The sequence below is a fragment of the Triticum urartu genome, chromosome 4A (genome assembly GCF_056163025.1).
Source record: "Triticum urartu cultivar PI428250 chromosome 4A, HENAU_Tu73, whole genome shotgun sequence".
NCBI classification, from domain to species: domain Eukaryota; kingdom Viridiplantae; phylum Streptophyta; class Magnoliopsida; order Poales; family Poaceae; genus Triticum; species Triticum urartu.
The window spans coordinates 362,741,640-362,748,013 of NC_141876.1; the positions used below are offsets into that span (position 1 = coordinate 362,741,640).

Genomic DNA, 6,374 nt, shown 5'->3' on the forward strand with positions numbered 1-6,374 from the left:
TCTTGGGAAGCAACACACTCTTTGCGTGAAGACTTTGAAGACTTTGTCTTCATCTTCTTCTGGGAGGGAGCAGCATCGGAGGTGTCATGGTGCTTCCTCTTCCTGGCTTCAGCCTCAGCTTGCCTAGTCTTTTTCTGCTCTGAAGCTGCTGAAGTGACCTTTGGCTTCGATCTAGTCATACTGGCAGGGAAGATTATGCTTGGGCTTTCCTGCCTTGGGGCTTCCGGTGCGACTTCAGTGGGCTTCTTCTTCTTCTTCTTGGCAGCAAGCTTGGGGTCGATGCCTGGACGCCCAAGTGCCTTTCTCTTCTCAGCCTCATTGTGAGCCTGAATGCATTTCTCAGTGTAGTACTTCATGTGGTCACGAGAGCCTTTGGCTTCCTCATGCTTCTTGTTGAATTGGGCTTTGAGGTCAGTCATCATCTGTTTGAAGTTTTGAACATCAACAACGCTGAGCTTGGCCATATACTTCTTAAACTGGGCCTTCTCATAATCGATCTTGTTCTTCAGCTCAACAATTTTCTAAGCAATAGCAAGTTCCTTGGCAATCCAGCCCTGAAATGTGACGCTTATATCAACTGGCAGCTATAGATCATCAATGTTGATGGTGGGATCTTCAAACCATTCATCAATGAAGTGATTGAGAATATCCGCATCAAACAGAGGCAAATCCTTGAAGATTTCAGCCTCCTGCTTGCTCTTGATGAGCATCTCCAGAGCATCATCAGCAAGATCTTCGTCACTTGATAGATTAATTACATTTTCCTCATTGCGCAGAATGCTGGCAGGAGTAAGATCATGCCCGGAAATCTTCTTGGGCTTCTTGGTCTTCTTGGAGACGCGGGATTGATCTTCAGACTACACACTAGATTCAGGAGGTGTAGATTTCAAAGGCTGCACTCTTGAAGCTTTGGGAGTAGTAGAGGGCTTTGAAGCTTTAGACTTCTTAGGCTTCGGCGGCTCTAGAACTTCAGCATGTTCCTCTTCACCAGCAGCCTCATCGACAGTGGCCCTTTGGGCAGCAATGTGGGAGAGAAGCCCATCGAAGCTATCAAAGGGGCTAATGGTATTTTGATTTTCTTCATGACTTCCATCCGACCTTGGAGCTACTGGGCCAGGATTGAAGTCAAGTACCAGTTCTCTTGTTCTGCACAGCTGAAGCCCTAGCAAACTAAAGATTTTGCTCAAATAACTCATCGTTGTGACACCATAGGAGAGTGGATGGGTCGGTATCAGCAGGCCAAGGTCCTCTGACCATGCAAGGATAGAAGCCCTGGGCAATGGCTTCAGCCTTTGTCTTGGGCATAAGCTTCTTATGCACAATATCTGCCCATGGAGGCCTCACTGCATTCTTCTTCGCATATTCATTTGTGACGAAGTTGTACAGAAACCATTTCTCTGCCCAATATCTTCGAATCCATTGGACTCGAGTCTTGCGTTCTCCATAGGTTTCCTCTGGATCAGACTTGTACAACTCATACAGATCTGGTGGCAAATCCATAGCAGTGTTACCAAGGCGCTCTCTGCCACCCTTCTTTGCAGATTTGCTTGATGCCATTGGACTCAAACAGAAAGGCTTCATATCTGTGTTTGGCTTCAATCTGCTCATCAGACAAGAACTGGCTTCTGGAGAGTTAATATGATGCTGTAAGAACTCTGCAAATGAATGCAGACTATTAGAACCAAGGGATTCTCCCATGGAGATGTACCTGTGACAGCATTAGAGATGCGAGGGAAGGGGAAGAGGTCATATGCATTCTTAGAAGATTTTGAAGATAAATCAGTTTGAAGACATTAACCTCATAGTGTGAAGACATTCACTTATTGAAGTGAGTTGGTTCCAGATTTGTACGAATCCATGAATAAGTACAAGTGAGGAATCTAACTAGTTATGAGGCATAAGTGAATATACTTGCAAGTTATGAGATGCAGATACAGAAGGAAGTAGATTTGGAAGTGTAGAAACCACTTTTGTAAGATGTTGATAGATTCAACGGATCAAACAGGCAGTAAGAAGTGATTTTTATTTACCGCACGAAGAACTACTAGACGAGGCGAAGAGGATGCTGAGCAGCCCAATCTCCCATGCCCTAACTTGGCAGTGGAAGACACCTACGGTGGCGGAGGAGAGGGTGATGTCCGCGGCCGGTGTGAAGACGGCGTCGAAGAGGTCGCAGTAGCTAAGCGCTTCGTCTCCGGCGTCGACTGAGGCTAGCGGTGGCGCTAGGGTTTGAGCGAGACGGCGAGGTGGGAGAAGCAATTTTGACTGCATGGGGTGGAGTATTTATAAGGAGGGGGTTGCACAGCGCAATTATGCGGGTGCCCCTGGCGGTTCACATCTAGTGGACACGTGGCATGCATGCAACTCATTGAGAGTTGAGCCACGTCCCCATGCGCGCCTGGTTTGTCGGGTGGTCGTTCTGGCTTCTCCGGTATTCATGCAAAAAGGATAAGTGCATTAAAAGCGTTTTAAATGTGTGCCTCTGTATCTTTGGACACAGTGAAGACATTCGACACGTGTCAACAAAATGCATATGAAGAGACAGAGAGAATTTGAGGGATAAGCACAGAAGGGGTTAGGGTCCCATCACATTCACTTAGTTCGGAAAATAGCAAATTTGAAGACATAGATATAAGTGAATGTTGTATAGGACAGAACACATATATATAAATATACCAGTGAAGACCAAATCAACATTGCAAAGATAAACCTTGAAGTTAAACCAATGTTGAAGACAACCCAGATATGAAGATAATGCACACATGACGCCAAATGAAAATCTTCAAGAAAGTGTGGTGGTGGCGTTACCCACCGTATAGGAAATATTAGACCCAGACATGGCGCACAATTATCGTGGTGCTCCGAAGTAAAATTCCACATTAATGTATTCACACTTAGAGGGTAAGTGTTCATGAATTCAAGATATACGTTACTTCGTGTGTTGCACATCTAAGTCATTAGCATGCATAAGCGTTAGGATGTGTGTCCATTCACAGGACATTCGAGGATTCTAAGATATTTAGCTCACACAGCAGCTTGCAAAACCTTTTCTCATCCATGGGATTCATGAAGATATCTGTCAATTGCTCTTCAGTCTTGACGTGTATGATATCAATGTCTTCCTTCATGACATGATCTCTGAGAAAGTGATGACGGATCTGAATGTGCTTTGTCTTCGAGTGTTGAACAGGATTTTTGACAATCTTGCTGGCGCTATCATTGTTGTAGTAGAGTGGCACATGCTTCAGGATGGTGCCATAATCCTTGAGAGTTTGCTTCATCCAGAGAAGCTGAGCACAGCAAGATCCAGCAGCAATGTATTCAGATTTAGCACTGGAGAGGGATACACAGTTCTACTTCTTTGAAGACCAACAGACAAGAGATCGTCCAAGAAAGTGGCATGTGCCTGATGTGGACTTGCCATCCAACTAGATCAAACTCTGAGCCCTTTGGATACCATAATCCTAGTGTTGGGATGTGAGCCAAATATTGAAGAATTCGCTTCACAGCGAGCTGATGCGATTCCTTTGGTGCCGCTTGGAATCGGGCACACATGCAAACACTGTGACGCCCCCGATTCAATCGTACACTAATCATACATGCAAACGTGTACGATCAAGATCAGGTACTCACGGGAAGATATCACAACACAACTCTAAAAATAAAATAAGTCATACAAGCATCATATTACAAGCCAGGGGCCTCAAGGGCTCGAATACAAGAGCTCGATCATAGATGAGTCAGCAAAAGCAACAATATCTGAGTACAGACATAAGTTAAACAAGTTGCCATAAGATGGCTAGCACAAACTAGGATACAAATCGAAAGAGGCGCAGGCCTCCTGCCTGTGATCCTCCTAAACTACTCCTGGTCGTCGGCGGCAGCCTGCACATAGTAGTAGGCACCTCTAGTGTAGTAGGAGTCGTCGTCGACGGTGGCGTCTGGCTCCTGGCTCCAGCATCTGGTTGTGACAACCAGGTATAGAAAGGGGGAAAATGGGGAGCAAAGCAACTGTGAGTACTCATCCAAAGTACTCGCAAGCAAGGAACTACGCTACATATGCATTGGTGTCAAAGAAAGGGGTAGTATATGTGGACTGAACTGCAGAATGCCAGACTAAGAGGTGGTCTCAACCTGGCCTGTCGCTCCGCCACAAAGGTCCACCCAGAGGGCCGTCAAGAAAGTATTTCCTTTCAGCCCCCAATCCGTGAATCAACCGCGGGTACTCAACAAGCCGGCCCGACTTTAGTCACCACAAGCATCATGTATTATGTATATAAGTGTATACCCACGATCACCTCCCAAGTGATCACGACCCGATAGTATAGCATGGAAAACGGACAGGAGTGTAGGGCCACTAATGGAATACTAGCATCCTATACTAAGCATTTAGGATTGCAGGTAAAGGTAACAATAGTAGTAGCAAAGACAGGCTATGCATCGAGATAGGATTAACGGAAAGCAGTAACATGCTACACTACTCTAATGCAAGTAGTAGAGAGAAGAATAGGTGATATCTCGTGATCAAGGGGGTTTGCCTGGTTGCTCTGGCAAGGAGGGGTCGTCAACAACGTAGTCGATTGGGGCACCAACAGCGGCGTCAGTCTCGTAGTCTACCGGAGAGAAGAGGGGGAAGAAACAATGAATACAATGCAAACAGATGCATATCGATGCATGACATCACAAGTAACGGTGCCAGGTGTGCCCTAACGCAGTAGGAGGTGATACCGGTGAAGGGGGAAACAACTGGGACAGTATCCCCGGTGTTTCATGTTTTCAGACTGATGAACCAAAGGTGAAATGTTGCACGTTCGCTATGCTAGGGACGTGTGGCGGATGAACGGACTGTGTATTCGGATTCGTCTCATTGTTCTAAGTCACTTTCATGTACAAAGTATTTTCATCTGACTAACAGTTTATTTTATATTATTTTTCGAAGTTTGAATAAATTCTAGAATTAATATTAATTCAAAAATAAAAGGAAAATGTCCATGGGTACCCAGAAGTGTACCCAACCAGAGGCAAAGTGAGGCTGACAGGTAGGATCCAAGGGGGTCCAGTAAACAGTTGACCAGTCAACTATTGATTGGTCAACTGGGTCTTGGGACCCACATGCCATTCACTTTTTAGTTAACCTAATAGTTTATTTAACTAAAAAGGTAATTTGGCTACTTAACATGGTTAGTTAAATTATTTAATTCATTTAATTAATTAATTATATTAATTATTATTTTACATCTTTATTTATTGATTTATTTATTTTACAAGTTCTGGGCCCTTCCAACATTGTGGATTGGGGGGTTAGTGCTTAACCCCCAACCCACCAGGGGCTGGATCGAGCCAGAGGCATAGCCACCAGGGGCTGCCCGCCGGCAGCCATGGCCGGGAGTGGCCATGGGTGGCATGGTCAGATGGGCGCAGGGACCGGGGCGCGGCTCCGGGCGCCAGCAAGCGCCGGCGGGCGCATGGCGAACCAGGGGTTGCAGCGTCAGCGACGGGTGGCCTCGGCGATGCGAGCAGGAACGGCGGGCATGGCCAGCACGGTAGGATGAGCGACTGAGAAGTAGTACCAAAAGCACATGACGAGGGAAAAGAGGCCAAGTCAGGCGTGGAGCACGCCATGGAGCATGGGGAGCGCAGCCGGAGCCACGACCAGTGGACGCGGCGTGCGGCCGTGGCGCGGGCAGTGTTACGCGGAGCGACGCGCGAGGGTCAGGCGGGGCAGCGGTGACCGCAGCGAGGAGAAAGGAGAGGAAGGGGCGCTCACAGCCATTGACGAGGAGCGGGCGCGACGAGGCGTGGCTGCGACGCGCGAGAAGGAGGTCGGGGAGGTTCCAGCGATGGCGGCGGGCGACTAGGGGGACTCCGGTGAGGGGGAGGAAGGCGAGGGAGGCCGGATCTGTGACGGGGCCTCCGGGATCCGTCCATCTCCAGTGAGGATACGGCTTGGCGCGGCACAGAAGCGAAGAACCAGACGGTGGCCATGGGAGGAGCTCCTGCGAGGCGATGGCGCGAGGACGGCGCGAGGTGGCGGTTCCTCGGGCATGGGCACTCCAGCGAGGTAGGGCTCTGGCGCGACAAGGAATCGAGTGCAGGGAGCGGCAGCGCTGGAGAGCGAGAGGGAGCGGGGGCATTGGTCAGGAGGAGTGGGGCTTGTGCGAGTCGAGTGGGGGGTCGTGCGGGAGGAGTAGAGTGATTAAGGTTTCGGGTGGGGGCTAGTAGGCCATGGGGCACGCGGGGGTGGGCCGGCAGGCCGCTCGGCCACACGGCCAACTGGGCCAACGCCTAGTCGGGGGGGTTGTTTTCCTTTTGCCTTTTTTTGTTTCAGTTTTATTTTTATTTAGAAAAGCAAATGAATTTTAGTTAAGTATGAG

The 6,374-nt window shown here is 48.4% G+C and overlaps 1 long non-coding RNA gene across 1 annotated transcript; it reads right to left on the reverse strand.

Moving 5' to 3' along the window:
• Nucleotides 1-3,656: 3,656 nt before the first annotated feature.
• LOC125554768 (uncharacterized) lies at nucleotides 3,657-6,154 on the reverse strand. Its single transcript, XR_015602085.1, has 2 exons — nucleotides 5,768-6,154; nucleotides 3,657-3,961 (listed from the first exon to the last, which is right to left on the reverse strand). It is a non-coding gene; the product is annotated as an uncharacterized LOC125554768 (long non-coding RNA).
• Between the last annotated feature and the right edge of the window lie 220 nt (nucleotides 6,155-6,374).